The sequence below is a fragment of the Acinonyx jubatus genome, chromosome C2 (genome assembly GCF_027475565.1).
Source record: "Acinonyx jubatus isolate Ajub_Pintada_27869175 chromosome C2, VMU_Ajub_asm_v1.0, whole genome shotgun sequence".
In the NCBI taxonomy this organism is placed as follows: Eukaryota; Metazoa; Chordata; class Mammalia; order Carnivora; family Felidae; genus Acinonyx; species Acinonyx jubatus.
Genome location: NC_069384.1, coordinates 120943980 through 120959912, shown reverse-complemented (window position 1 = coordinate 120959912; position 15933 = coordinate 120943980). Strand labels below are relative to the sequence as shown.

General features: G+C 47.9%; 1 protein-coding gene and 1 long non-coding RNA gene across 2 annotated transcripts in view; one reads left to right on the top strand and one right to left on the bottom strand.

Moving 5' to 3' along the window:
- CLSTN2 (calsyntenin 2) overlaps positions 1 to 15933 on the top strand; it is a 603018-nt gene that overhangs the window by 535437 nt on the left and 51648 nt on the right. The gene's annotated exons all lie outside the window — the stretch shown is intronic.
- LOC113599952 (uncharacterized) lies at positions 9586 to 14862 on the bottom strand. Its single transcript, XR_008297970.1, has 3 exons — positions 14543 to 14862; positions 11328 to 11504; positions 9586 to 10099 (listed from the first exon to the last, which is right to left on the bottom strand). It is a non-coding gene; the product is annotated as an uncharacterized LOC113599952 (long non-coding RNA).

The window sequence follows — 15933 nt, the reverse complement described above, 5'->3', positions numbered from 1 at the left end:
TATCGGGGAAGTGCAAGACAGATCCACAACGAGCTCTACTGAACATCCACCCGAATGAAAAAGGAAAGAAAAACGATACCAAGATTTGGCAGGAATGTGGAGAGACCGGAACTCTTGTGGACTGCTGGTGGGAATGTAGACTGGTACAGCCATTTTGGGAAACTGCTCGGCAGTTTCTCCTAAACTGGACCCAGAAGTTGCACTCGGTGTTGTCTGCCCAACAGAAACTCAGTCATGTGTTCACTAAAGGACATGTGCAATATTTGGGGAATGAGTGGGTCTCAGAAAATGCTGGCTGAACGAATTTAAAACCTATTCTGGAATGTTCTATGCAGAGGCAGATAAGACATGGTTGCTGTCGTTGACTAGCCCTAGAGCAGATTCTCTTGATTGAATACACTTCTCCTGAGCGTGTGCTGTTCCGGGTTTGTGCTAGGCGCCAGGCATACAGGGTTACATCAGAGATGGCGCTTACCCCGTCAGAGGTAAGCAGTCGCTCACCTCAGCAACCACGTGACCTTGGCCTTTTGCACCTCGCTCAAGGAAATTTGGTTGAATGAGTACCAATATGGACAACGCTGGCTTACGTTCCGTAACTACTTGTGTACGTGATTATGTGAACTCCCTCCATGAGAGCAGGAACCTTGTCTGTCTGTCTTCCTGCTGTGTCCCACACAGCCACAGAGAGCAGCACCAGGCTCCAAGTAGGGGGCTCGGCCAGTCTATGCTGGAGCAAGGATGGATGGAAGAAGTTGAATGGAGGTGGGAAGAGCTCAGGACTCTGTAGGTAAACTCACTACCCCCATTTCACAGAGAAGAGATCTGAGTCTCAGAGCACTGAAGAGGCTTGTGCTAAGCCACACCACTCCTGAATGGGTCTCTCCAAAAACTTGTGCCCTTTCCACGACAGCTCACTGCCTCCTGGAGAGGCCCAGGGGCTTGTGCCCACACCTGTGACCTCTTACCCACAGCTGTGAATCATGATGCCCATCGCACCGGTCCGAGGAGGGAGGCAAGTCCCTGGGCTCTCTCCACCAGGGTTCCCTGTCTGTTGTCAGCTCCCAGTGCAAGCTTGGGCTTCCCACCATGTAAAGAATATTCTGCAAAGAGTTTGACAGACCATACTTGCCTCTTCCAAGGACACTTACCAGCAGTTTCAATTATAACAATCAACCATGGACTTTTTTTTTTTCCACTTAAGACAAAGATTAATATTTCAGGAGAACACGGTTCTAATTTACAGCCGAGACCTTTGGTGTAATCAGCAAAAGGGAAAAAAACGAAGTCTGTGAACATCCTTGGCTCACTCATGTTTCCTATTGCACTCCTCGCTGGGTTTACCTCTTTGGCCTTTAATTATTCCATTCTCTCACATGGCTTTATCTCTGACACTTCGGGATGAAAATGTGATTTGCCATTCAGAGGTTTCAGCAAAAATCACACTCCAGTCAGCAAATTGAGAGTCTGATAAAGGAACAGAGGGTTGGGCCGCGGCTTTCAGAGGATGTCTTTAAAGTGTTTTTTAATTAAATCTGTGTTATTATTTAGGATGGTGGAGAATCATTTACATGCATTACAGGGTCTGTTTGGAATCTCTGTCATGCTGTTCTGAGAACTGTAGCATTAGTCATGGAACCTAAGGGCACTGTGACAAGTTTGCTTCCTCCATCACATATTTTGTGAGCAGCACCCGCTGTGGCTACCTGCTTTATACTAGGCATCAAGCTAGGTCTGGTAGGGGTCACACAGAGGCACTTGGCAGAGCTCTTTTCCTAGTGTAGCAAGGGCTAGATGACGTCACCACGTTGCAATACCACAGAAGGGGGAAGAAGAGGGTCAAAGGAATGAACATTACTGAGCCTCGATGCTAGGATCTTCTCTAGGGGCTTTGCCTGCGTTTGCTCTTCTAATCATACCATGGTCTGCAAAGAAGAATCGTGACCCCATTTCACAGACGGGAGACCTGAGGCTCAGAGCACTGAAGAGGCTTGTCCTAAGCCACACCGCTCCTGAGTGGGTCTCTCCAAAATCCTGTGCCCTTTCCACGACAGCGCGTTGCCTCCTAGAGAGGCCCAGGGGCTTGTGCCCACACCCATGAAGGGTGGCCTCACCCCAGCTGTGGATCACAATGCCCATCATGGCAGTCGGAGGAGGAGGAGGCATATCCATAAGCACACTCTCCACCAGGGGTTGCCCACCTGTTGTCAGTCAGCCTTTCCAGACTCCTAGACTCTAGGGCCCGCTATTAAAACTGTCACTTCCTGTGCTCCTCCTTCATAATATTTGTCACAACCTAAAATATACAGTTATTTGTATGATTATTCATTTACCATGTGTCTCCCCTACAAACTTTGAGCTTTACTTATGAGGGTAGAAACCTCTTCTGTGTGGTTACCACTGAATCTCCAGCATTAGCATAGTCACTGGCACAGAGTATTTATAGAATGAAATAGGAAAAGGGAGGGAGGGAAGGAAAAAGGAAGGGAGGAAGGGTGGTTGGGCCAGAAGGAGGAAGAAAAGAGAGATGGAGGGAGGGAGGGGGAAGGAAAGGAAGGAGGGAAGGAAGAAAAGAAGGGGAGAGAAAAGAGAAATTAGAGCCTCTTTTTTAGGAACCCCTGTGATTACCGTGGCCCTTCCCAATATTCTTTTCCCTGTATTTCATTTCTGTATTCTGTACTAGCATTTGTAGCCAGTAAAAGCAAAAAAGCCAAACAGCCTAGAGTACAGGTGTTCTCCAAACTGACTGAAAGACCAAAAGATCAGATCTCTGGCTCTGGGAACCCCAAACCATGGAACACTTTGAGGGGTTACTTTGAGGGGTCTTCTTGGATAATTTGCCCTGCCAAGTACTTTGCACACATAGCCTGCGTGTGCTTTTTGGATTTCAAATGCTATGATCATTAATAAAATAATATATTGATATAAATATAAACAGTAGCTTTAAGTTGTTGTATTATTCTCTCAGACCACGGATGCAACTGTATGCAAAGCCTGAAATGTTTGAAATCAAAGAGAGACTCTCATTGGTGAAAAAAAAATAGGAGCTACACCTCAAAATACTCTACACATACCTGTGAATTAAGACAGATCATCTGAGAACCATGCTGTACCTGGACTTCCTTCCAGGGACTGTCTCAGAACAGTGTCATCCATAGTAATTTCTACGGGACACTCACTATGTGCTGAGTGTCATATTGAGCCCTCTTCATGCATTATTTTATTTATCCTTATCATGACTCATTTAACAGATGAAGGACACAGAGACGTAGGGAGTTTAATTTGCCTGAGGTCACACATGTAGTCAGTGGCAGAACTGGGAGTCATACGGCAAGCCACACCAGTTCAAAACCCTTGATATTAACCATTCAAATACAATCTCTCTGACTCCAGGCTCTTGCTGGAGTATACCTTGATGATTCATTTTTCAGGCCACATTGAAGGGTGTTATAAGAGCCAGCCCCCAAAACTCATTGTTAGACTAATAAAAGGTGAGGTTGAGGTCTCTGCATCACACAATGCCTCCTTTTGAGAACCCACAAGGGAGATTTCAGTCTGGACTCAGCATAAGAAAGAGCTCTGCTTCTTTTTAACCAAAAGGATCCTTTCCTTTTGTGGGCATGGTAAGACAATATGACACATCAGGTTACCTCTTTGCATTGGCTTCTACACAGCTTGGAACGACTGGCTGCCCCTCTGCTGAAGAACAGACCCTTCCCACATACATTTAGGGGGCGAGCCACACACATTCCCTCCCACACTTCATCTTAACTTCCTGTCTTCGCCTGAGTCCCTAGAAAGCAAAGCCTGAGGCAAAAGTATACGGGTCTCTCCTTTATAATGAGGAGCGCAATCCCTGGGAATGTGTGTACGGGAAAGGGGAGTGAGGTAGGGATTGAGGGACATAAATAAAAAGGGTGTGGTATCAAGCTGTGCACTGCTTGTGATCAAGTTCAGCTGATTGTTCTTTCAAAGCAAATATTAGCTAATAGTAACTAGCTGTTAAGTCTTATGGGAGGAGAGAAAAGGAGAAGAATTTGTCCACTGGCACCTGTCTCCCAATAGCTCAATATTTGCCCAAGGAATGTCCGTGTCCCCGTATGTTTAAATGGCATTTGTCCTGCTGTGCCTTATGCCTCAGAGACAACTGGGAGCCCCACAGCAGGGTAAGGGGCCATTGGGTTGGGGCTTTGGATGGACCACACAGAGTTATTTGCCACAATGTCAGCTGTAGCCAACCCGTGGCCACACCCTCTGCCCCACTCCTCCCAGAGAGATGGTGCCCAGATGTGAGGTGGCCCAGAGAGGTGTCTAAGAGACTCGCCTACCCACATTTTCCCTTCCATGGCTTCTTATTTCCTGACTTAAAAAAAAATTATCTACTGACTTTATCCTCACAGGCCATGTTCGATATGTTTTGGATGGGCCAGGGCATATACAAAATTCAACAATTATTTTCTGTGTGCTAATCCAGTCTCTCAGTAAGAGTCGTATCTTCAAAGCACCTCATGTCTTTTATTCCCTGAAGTGCCTCTGAGAGTGGCTGGAGTGGGTGCTTGAGGGTGAACCCATAGCTGTTTTCACCACCTCTCTTTACACAACAAGGTGGCCTTGAGCTGTCACGTCTCGTACCAAGTATAAGGCTTTTGTTTCCTGAAGTGTTTCCTCTAAGCCTGGGTTACATTTGTCATTGGAAACCCCAAGGATCCGCAAGGACAGCATGTCCCTGGAATCCCCAGCACTGAGCACTGTGTCTGGCATTGTGGGCACTGATGAATGTTTTTCCCGTAAACCAAACAGCAAACAATTACTATATTATAATTATACTATATTGTATTATATATTATATTATATTATACTATATTATATTATATTATATTATATTATATTATATTATATTAATAACTATTGAGCACTTCCTGTATACCCAACACTGCATTAGCTGGTCTACCTTATTTCATCTTCACATAACTCAGCTCTTAGCAGCTATGGCTCAGTCATATAATCTGATGAGGAAACCAGATTTTCTATCCTGATGGATTTTGCCAGAAGAAAAAATTCAAACAGCTTTCTGACTCTGAAAACGTCAACCAATATTGAGCCCTTAGAGAATCTGCTGTCTCCAGATCCCTCTCACTCTTGGTCTCAAGCTTTACCTCTTCACTGCATGACTCACATGGCCCATCTACTGACTGCGACAGAAACAATCTGCGTTTCTGGAACCTGGCAGCAAGGTGGCCTTTAATTACCTAATGTCTTTGAGGTCCTTAAAGTGTAATTAGTTTGATTGGACCTTGTAATTAAATGGCTAGCCAACCACATGGGAGGACATCTTCGGCTTGGGCGTTCTTTTCTTTCTTTTTCTGGGCTGTGGGCCTGAGAACTGCAACCCGAGAAACAAAGAGCCACCTGAGTGCTGAACCACTCCTACGACCCAGGATGCAGGGACACCATTTAGAGGGAGAGAGGCTGATCTTTGTGCAGGGTAGCTCTGCTCACTGGCGGAGTTGTCCCTGGTGTCACGGGCACTCTAATCTCACCATCTCTGAATATTTGTCACCGAGCATCTCTGATAGCATGCCTAGGCGCCTGAAGTTCCCCCCTCACTCTGCATGGGGTGCAGACATCTAAGACCCCTGTAAAAACAAAGGTTCCCATTGATGGGAGAGCAAGGTGTGAAAATCAGGGCATTTCATGGGGAGTCAGAGAGCCTCCGGTTTAGGGGCCCCCAGGGAGGGGTTCAGGAATTCAGCGTCAGCTTCTGATCCCCAGGGATTCCAGACATAACCATCCCCTCATTCACGCACTCATTCGAAAGGCATTTCTCCTAATTGAAGATTAGAGGTTGGTCTCCAAACCAGCCTCGCTGGTAATTGTTTAAAGACCCAGAAAATATCTGGGAATTGAGAAAAACAACCAAGCAACATATATACATATATATGTGTCCACAGAAGAAAGACAGACTTGAAAATAAGGAAAACACTCAGAATGTGTGAAGGAGAGAAAAACTCAAACAGATGTAGGCAGTCCCACCATGGAACCAGAGTAAACCATTCAAGCAGGATTCTCAGTGTGAATCTGAAACGTGGATTGTGCTGGGACGCCTGGGTGGCTCAGTCAGTTGGGCTGCTGACTTCAGCTCAGGTCATGATCTCGCAATCCATGAGTTCGAACCCCGCGTCGGGCTCTGTGCTGACAGCTCAGAGCCTGGAGCCTGCTTTGGATTCTGTGTCCCCCCCCACCTCTGCCCCTCTCCCACTCGTGCTCTGTCTCATTCTGTCTCTCAAAAATATATGTTAAAAAAAAAAAGCTATAAAACTTGGATTGTGCTTAACACAATACTCTTAAAGTATGACACTGGGGTAAATGTTTCCAAATCAGCTTGTGACATCTTCTCCTCTTTGCCCACATTTGATCAGTGCTGTTGATGCAGGCAGGCCAGGTCCAAGGGCCCGGGAGGTGGGGGGAGGACCCACAGGACTAGCCAAGAGGGTCCTTGGCTTTGTGCAGGATAGAAGTCAAACATGAGCCAGCAGGAAGTGAGAACAGAGTTTTTGAAGGTATAGAGAGAGTGCAGGTGCAGACGGAGCATCTGAAAGACTCAGAAAGGAAAGGAGAGTCTCGTCTTTGCTCAGGGTGTGGGGTTTTCACTGACAATTGTGGTCTGGTGTATGCATTCTCTCAAGCATCCAGGAACCAGTCAGAACAAGGACAAGCCTCCGGGTGTCCTCCATAAGTCACTTATTGCTTAGAGCCAGGGGTCTTGGCATCGCGGTGTCTAGGTCTGGTGATCTGAAATGCGCATGGATGGCTTCCTCTGCTCATCCTCGCCTGGCCCTTCCTTAGATGTTACCTGTTTTGCTGGAAGACTCCAAAGAAATCATGAACTGCTTGTCCCTTACAACGAAGACATACACTATTTCTGAGACGTGTGTAAAGTGGGGATGTGGGTCCTAGCAAGAACACAAGCAGGAAAAGGAGCGAAAGAGCAGATTTTTATGGAGTCATTCGGTTTCCCTATCTCCTTGTGTCATTACTGCTGGCTTGGTTTTCACGTTTATTTGGTTAGTTGGAGGGAATGCCAAGGAAGCGATGGCGTCTAGAATTCAGGAGAACTGGGCTGCGGCCCGGTCCCCTACTCCAGAAGCTGCCTCTGATGAAGTCACACTTCTGTAGGCCTTACTTTTATCTCTGTAGAACGCGTACAATACTCACCCATTTGTCCTCCCAGGGACTCTGTGGAGTACTTTGAAAATAATAAGTATTATTTCATTAATGGAAAGTGATCAGTGCTGTTGCCATTAATGATGGTTATTAAGTATCTATTATCAATACAAATTCTAAATCCGATGAGGAATGAAGGAGGAATAAAATAAACAAACAAATAAATAAATAAGATCTAAATGGATGAGTTCCAAGGCAGTAAGGATAGTGATTAAGTACCAATCTCACTCCTCTCACTTCTAAGTGAGTGTTGGGGGGGGGATGGGGAGGGCCCCCTGACCCTGTTTGGAGGGAGCCTGGTTGTAGAGAGCACTTGCCCTTCACTTACCTCCTCTAGTGCACAAGGCCCCTCCTCCCCAAGTCAACCCATCCCCTCCCCCACCTTGCTTTTGTTTTCTCCCTCCCTCTGTCTCTTTCTCTCTCTCCCTCCCCGCCGGCCTCCCACCTTCACACTAGCTAGCTTGCCTGAATTCCCACTCCTTCCTCCTAAGGCTGAGATGTTTGCAAGAGTGGTCCCGATAGCTCTAATGCCCTTTGCAGGCCATCGGCTCCCATGGCCACCACACAAGGACAAACACCTGTGTCAGTCCTTCAGCAAACCAGTGGGAGCAGCCCCCTCTGTCTGGTCTGAGAGCTAGGGGCAGAGAGGAGGGAGCAGCTAGATGCTTAGGGATTAAATGAAATGCTTCCAGAGGCCTCATCTGCCTCTCCCAAGGCCTTCCAGCCTATTTTCACTTGACCTGCAGGAATCCTTCCCAGACACGCTATTCAAGCTCTCATCCAATACGTGCTTAATTTTTTCTTTCTTGGGTGATCATACCACATAATGGTTTAGAGCTTCTCAAACCTTAATGCACACTGAACACCTAGAGATCTCATTAGACTGCAAATGCCAATTCGGAAGGTCAGAGTGACGTCTGCAACTAGTTTCTGACCGGCTCCCGGGTGATGGCTGTGCTGCTAGACACACTGCTGCTGACTGATGGCTCACAGTGATCAGTGAGGCTTTGCAGTGAGGCTCTAGACACAAACTCGCTGTGTGACCTTGGGCAAGTTACTTAACCTCTCTGAGCCTCTGCAAGGTGAAGAATAGTGTTACTTCCAAGAGTTGCCCCAGCAAATACATAAGAGTACATAAGACGGTGCTTGGAAAGTTCTCAGCCCAGGGAGCAGCGCAAAGCAGAGGAGAAAGTGCTGTACACACAGAGGTGGTAATGATCGCAAGATGCTAAGATGGGAGCCTTCTCCTAAGTGGGCCTTTCCCTAGGGAGGCATTTCAAAGAATTCAAAGAGCACAGGGGCGCCTGCGTGGCTCTGCTGGTTAAGTGGCCAATTTTGGCTCAGGTCACGATCTCACACTTTGTGGGTTCAAGCCCTGTGACAGGCTCTGTGCTGGCAGCTCCGAGCCTGGAGCCTGCTTCGGATTCTGTGTGTGTGTGTGTGTGTGTGTCTGCCCCTCCTGTTCACGCTCTGCCTCTCTCTCAAAAATAAATAAACATTAAAAAATTAAAAAAAAAAGAATTCAAAGAGCACATCTTTCAGGCTTAGGAATTGCCTGGGGCCCAAGGCAACCGCACATGACTAATTGGAAAGACTTGTCGCAAATGAAACACCTTGGACAGGCTGAGCAGCAGCAGGTGCAGAGGCCTATGTTTGCATAACGGGTGGACAGAGGCCAGCTGCCGAGCTCCCCATGCCACAGCACGCGGTTCCATGCAGAGGTCTGCGTCATTTCAGGAAAGGAGCCTTATTAAGCAGCAGTTAGTTCCTGGGGAACTCTAGCTTTGGGGAGATGCATTAGGTAGCCAGTTTTGCTCTGCGTGGCCAGACCAGCCCTTCTCAGTATCTAAAGAGGTGTGACTTTTGCTTATTTGTTCATCTACAAGTGGGCATGGGATATGATAATGAGAAACACCCTTCAAAATACGGACGGGACTCAGGGCCACCTGGGTGGCTCAGTTGGTTAAATGTCTGACTCTCGATCTCAGCTCAGGTCATGATCTCATGGTTCATGGGATTGAGTCCCACGTAGGCCTCTGCACTGACAGTGCGGAGCCTCCTTGGGATTCTCTCTCTCTCTCCCTCTCTCCCTTCCCCTCTCCCACTCATTCTCATTCTCTCTCTCAAAATAAATAAATCAACTTAAAAAAAATACTGAGGAGATTGAGAGGTCAGCGTGCTCTGTGCCTGATTTGGGGGGCAGGCGGCCTCGGAGAAGCTGGAGAGGGCACAAAACAGAGGCATGTGTAAGTATGGCACGTAGAACCAAAGATGACGGTGAAGACATCTTGTGTTTGGAGACGCAAGGAGCGTGGACTCAGATGCGTGCATCTGTTTTCTATTGTCACCGCACAAGTTACTGCACACTTAGTAGATTCAAACAACACAAATTTATTATCTTACAGTTTGGAGATCAGAAGTCTGAAATGGGTCTCACGGGACTAAAACCAAGGTGTAGGAGGGCAGTGTTCCTTCGGAAGGCTCTGGGGAGAATCGGATTCCTTGTCCTTTCCCGCTACAGAGGCCACCCACCGTCCTGGGCTCCATGCTTAAAGTCAGTACTCACACCCCCCGGCCTCTGCCTCTACCACCTCCAGACTTCTCTGACCCGCCTGCCTCCCTCCCTCACTTGTAAACACACTTGTGATTACACTGAGCCCATCTGGATACTCCAGGAAAACTCCCATCTCAAAATCCTTTACTTCATCACTTCTGGGAAGTCCCTCCACCACGTGAGGTAACACATGTCATGCAGGTTGCAGGGGTTGGGATGTAGACATCTTTGGGGTGATTAATCTGCCCACATGGTGAGAGCGACTTCAGGGTGGCTGTCTCCCAGGATTTCGTGGGAAATGCAACTCATCAAGGAAGGTTCCTACTAAAGAAAACAAAATGTTTATCCAAGAGTTTGGGAGAGAGGAGAAAAGAATTGTCTGAGACTCAGCTCTATTAGCAGGTTGGTAGGGAGAGCTTCTGCTCACACAGGGACTGAGGACCCATGGTGTGCATGGCATCATGGTAGGTCTCCTTCATCCAGGCCCCGGGAAGAGCCACAGGAGAGGCAGGGCAGCTACGAAGGCCTGGAGAACATGCGGTCCTCGGCCTTCCCTCCTTCTACACAACGCACCTGCCTTACCAGATAAATCCAAACACTGCCTTAGGACCTCAGTGTGTGCAAAGAAAACCCCCTGTGTGCATCTCCTTTACTCTCTCCCTACGCCACGCTCACAATTCTTCTGATACCAGATGTGCGGGATTTTTCCCACATCAAGCAATGCTTTGAGACACCAGCTGGGTGTCCCACGGTCCAGTTCAACGCTGGTACTGAACTGGAGGTCACGCAGACCCTGCGGCTTAAAAGCTTGGTCCCACGAGATCACCCCTACTTCAGATGCCAGTAAGCAAGTAGGAGGTGCCCAGATTACCCACAACTTCTGTCCAACTTGACTACAAATCGGAGGTTCCAAAGACACCCCCCTCCTTGGATTCAGTCATTTGCTAGCACAGCTCCCAGAACTCGGGCAAACGCTAACTTACATTTATCAGCTTATTAAATAATAAAGCGTATGAGAAAGGGTACAGATGAGCAACCGGATAAAGAACAGCGAGGTCTGGATGGATCCCAAGTGTAGGGGGGCAAATCCTCCTGTATTTGGATGTGTTCACCAACCTAGAAGCTCCCTGAAGCCCATACTGTTGGGACTTTTATGGCGATTTCATCATATAGGCATGGCGGGTTACTATTTCCAGCCCCTCTTCCTTGTCCAGAGGATGGCAGGGGGACACAGGGGAGGCTGAAAGTTCCAAGCTTCCAATCGTGACTTGGCCTTTCTGATGACTGACCCCCATCCAGGAGCCCACCCAGAGTCGACTCACTGGGACAAAAGATGCTTCTATTGCCCAGGAAATTCCAAAGGATTTAGGGGCTTACTGTCAGATGCTCCTATCATGCAGAGAATTGCAAAGGTCTTAAGAGTACTGTGTCAGGAACTGTTGCTGAGACTAAATGTTAGAACAAGAGTCCCCCAATGCCCCAATTTACAATGGTTTTTAGATCAGGAATCGAAGGTAAAGATAGATAGAGATAGAGATTCCTTAGTACTCACACTCAGGCGTTCGAATAACTGCTTTGGAAGTGGTCTCAAGTCTGAGCATCTCCCCACTTCTGCCAGATCACTGGAGAAGGAGCCTTAGAGGCCCCGCCTGGCAGAAACAAGTCTCCAAGTTTCCTGCATGGGACCTCTGCTTCTTCCACGTAGAGCAGATGTCTGGTGCACAACAGACTCTGCATGCTGATTGAATGAATGAATGAATGAATGAATATGGTCTACAGAACCTTTAATGGGAGGCTTTTATTATTGTGTTACTTAACCAGGGATTCTCCTTTTAAAAGTAGCACTTCCTGGGGCATTTGTGTGGCTCAGTCAGTTGAGCATCCGACTCTTGATTACGGCTCAGGTCATTATCCCAGAGTCATGGGATCAAGCCCCACATCTCTCGCTCAATGAAATGAAATGAAATGAAATGAAAATGAAATAGCACTTCCTGAACACATATAACAGCTTACTCTTATTATCATACGTGATTCAAAGAGTGTTCTTTCCTCACACCAGAGAATGGTGGTAACTCTAGGTTGCCCCTTTGCAGTTTCTGACGTGGTGAGTGATAGGATAGAATACTGCACACATCCTTTGAGCACTTTCTATGCCCCTACCCCTGCACGGTGAGAACATGGGGGGACCAAGAGAAGGCTGTTACGGACTGAATTGCATCCCTCCAAAAAAGATGTTAAAGCCCTAATGTCCAATAATAGAATGTGACGTTATTTGCAAATAGGTCTGTTGCAAATTAAATTACTTAAGATGAGGTCATATGGGGGTAGGGTGGGCCCTTACTGCAATATGACTGGTGTCCTTATAAGAAGATGGCCGTGTGAAGACACAAACACACAGGGAGAATACCATGTGAAGACAGGAGGGAAGACTGCACCCACAAGCCAAGAATGCCTGTGGCCACCAGAAGCCAGGAAATAGGCCCAGAACAGACTTTCCCTCAGAACCCACAGAAGGGCCAACCCTCCAACACCTTGCTCTCAGACCTCTGGCCTGCAGAACTGTAAAACCGACAAGTTCCTGCTGTCTGAAGCCAAGGGGGTTGTGCTTTATTGCAGCAGCCCAAGCAAACTAATACGAAGGCCAACACAAAGTCGTGGATGTAGGCCTTCCCAGTCTTCTTCAAAGATGTGGCAAAACCTGGTCCCTGAACGCTGTGGCTCTGACAGAAGCCAGGATGAATGAGACATACTTGCCTCAGTTAACGTAGAGGGCCGTATATATTTTCTGACATCTGCCATCAGGCTGAAGCTTGGAACCAACACATGCGTGGCACCTAACCAGCTCTCAGAAGTCCACACTGAGTCTGGGCATGGAGCTGGTCAGACTACCCCACCGTCTCTCCAAAGCAAGGGAAGGTTGGTGCTGGGCAGATTTTTGTGTTTGTTTGGGTTGCTTTATTTTAGGGGGGAAGGAGGAGGGTGGCTCTTGCTGGATTTTAAACTGTTCCCAAAGCTTTATTATGAGACCAAAAGCCAGGGGTGAAAATTCCACTTGGCAAATATCCTTGACAGACTGGCCTTAAGATCTTGGATGTCCTAATGAATTTCGGCCTGTGACTGTTCTCGAAAGGTTCTACAAGTTCTCCCAGACTTCACGGACTGACTTATAGTTCCAAGAATGTACCCGGTTTCTTCGCCGGGAATTCCAAGCAGAGATAACCTATTCACGTGCCTTCCCTGGAGGCCCCCGTGAACTGCAAAGAGGCCTTTCTACAGAAACTGCTCTGCGAGGGGAACAGGTGATCCACACGTGGCTGGGACAGATCTCTTCCGGAGCAGTGATGTCATACGATGACCTGGGCCCGCTAACATTAGCCTTCAATCACACCCAGGCACTCCAAATGCTACCAGAACAAGATCAGCATGAGAAGCCCATGTGTGTGTGTGTGTGTGTGTGTGTGTCGGTGGGGGGGGGGGGGGGTGGTCAACGCTGGAAGTTCAGCCTCTCCTTGTGGGATGCACACTCGTCTCGGTTACCAGAGAGCTAACAGACAGTCGAGGCAGGCACGTGGCTGAAGGCGAGGAGGGACAGAGGCCCCGCGGCTGGTGGCTGGAGCCAGTACCGGAGGAGGGCCCAGGGAGATCCGAGACGTGCTTGCTGGCTGCCACGTGCTGTGTCTTTGGAGATGGAAGCGCTTAACCAATTCCATTCAGGATCGGCTCAGTTTTCCAAAGGGGCAGAATTTATTATTTGAATTATTCAGGGGAGGTTTATTCTCCAGCACCGAGATATGAGATCTGTCAACTAAATTATAATTATGTTTCTCTAAAGATATCTACTGGGAGAGTCCTTTTTTTTTTTTTTTTTTTTTTTTTTATTTAAACTTGCAAGGAGGAGTCAGACTGTGTATTTATGAACAGCCGGGCTCAATATTCTGAGTAGAGGAATGAAAGATTAATTTTCTGCAAATACATTAGTGAATAGTTAACTGCATCTCAGTAACCTATTTGTTTAATATACCGGGGTCCTCTTCAAAGAGCTTATGATTTATTCTCATCTTCACCAGGAGATAACTTTCAAAAGCACAGGTCTGAGGATGAGAAACAAAAATTCTGGGCTCCAGCCCCACCGCCAACAAGCTGGGGCTCCTTAAGTGAGCCCCCACCGCTCTCTGGGCCCTGTAGGCACCAGGGGACCCTGTCCTTCGGCAGCTGCCCACAAATGTCACCCTCCCTGAGTGTGAAAAGGGTGATGTGTGACTGCTCACTGCTGCTTATCTAATAAGGAATAAGAAGAGAAATTAAGCACAGAAAGGAAAATTTTTGTACCAAAGTGTCCCCCCACCTTGTCTTCCTTCTGCCAACTCTTGCCTCTCCTGCCAAGGTCCTAGGAAATTGAGAGAGCCCTTCTGAGAGAAGCCCCCTCGCCTTCTGTCCATTCCCCTTTCCCTCTGCCTACAGGCAGAAGGCCCAGGGCTCCCAGGATGGGGCCTGTTCCCACGAATCTTCACCACCCCACCATTCTTTCTTCACATGGTCCTCCTAATGGTGCCTTCTGGGCCTCTAGGTCCGTAAGTGCACCTCTCACCTTCTCTTCGGAAAGGTCATTTGGCACTGGGTACCCAGGATTTGATCCCCATCATGGCTGAAAGGCTGTGTGCCCAGTAACAGAAGCCAAATGAGAGCAGACGGGGGCTTTGCAGAGCATGACTGCTGTTCTCCCGTGCATCCATGCTTTTACGTGTGCAATCTGCATTTATCGAGAACCTACCACATACCTGGAGTCCAGACAAGGCCCTGCCCCATGGATCTCAGAGCCAAAGGCTGGCCAGACCAGCAGGATAGCCACTAGCCATGCGTGACTGTTGAGCAGTTGAAATCCGGCCAGTTTGAAGCAAGGTGTGCTGACAATGAAATGTACACAGTGCCCTGCAAAGACTTAGTAAGAAAACCAGAATGTAAAATATGTTATATTTTAAGATTGATTACACGTTGCATGATGAATGGATAGATTGAATTAGAGTATATTATTGTTTTAAGGTTATTATTTTGAGAAAGAGAGAGGGAGAATGAGTGGGCAAGGGGCAGAGAGGGAGAGAGATTCTCAGGCAGACTCCGCCCTGAGCCCAGACATGGGGCTACACCCCACGATTGTGACATCATGTCCTGAGCCAAAATCAGGAGTCAGACGCTTAACCGGCTGAACCACCCAGGTGCCCCTGGATTAGAGTGTATTATTAAAGCTGGTATCACCTGTTCCTTTTTAGTTTTTTAATGTGGCTACTTAAAAAATGTAAAATTACGTATGTGCCATGAATGTTGTGAGGGACTTGGGTAAACCCCAGGAGGTAGTTACTGTTGTTATTTCCATTGCCTAGATGAAGGAACTGAGGCACAAAGAGGGAATGTGACTGGCCTGGGATCACACAGCCAGGAAGGGGTCAAATTAGAGCGTGAACCCTGGAGGCCTGGCTCCGGAGCCCCAGCTTTGATCTGTCCTAGGCCCCTCTCCAGGCTCAGGCTGAGCGGTGAAGCTGAGTCTGTGGAAGGTGGGCACCCCGCGGGTCTGGAGCCGTGCGGAGACCAGTCTGCAGACACAGGAAGAGTAATCTGGGGGCAGGGAGTTTGGGGTAGACCCAAAGGGGTGCTGGCGGCAGCGGGGCTGGAGGAAGGGCAGAGACTGACGCGTCCATGACACCAGCCCTGCCAAGTCCTCAGCACCACGTCACAAGCTCTTCCGTCCCCTCGGTGCTCCTACCACAGGGCCACTGTCTGTGCCCTTCCCTCCTCCTGGAACCTTCTTACCCCCACCGGCCCATTCACCTGCCTCCTTTTCCTTCACCCTCACTTCTTCACCGCCACAACTAGCTCCGATCTCCCAACTTTGAGCTCATATGGCACCTTGTACCTCCCCTGCGTAGTATTTCTTTCAGTTAGAACATTACATTTATTTATGCAAGTATTTTCTGTCTACTCCAATAGGGAAGGAACTGCGTCTGTTTTTGCTCACTTTATACACTCAACACCTAGAACAATTCCTGATCTGTATAGTTGCTACCAATAAATATCCACGGAATAAACAAACCTTCCTGCAACACAGGTGTTCTACCCATTTTACAGATGAAGAAACTGACCATCAAGTTTAAGAAAGTTTGAGA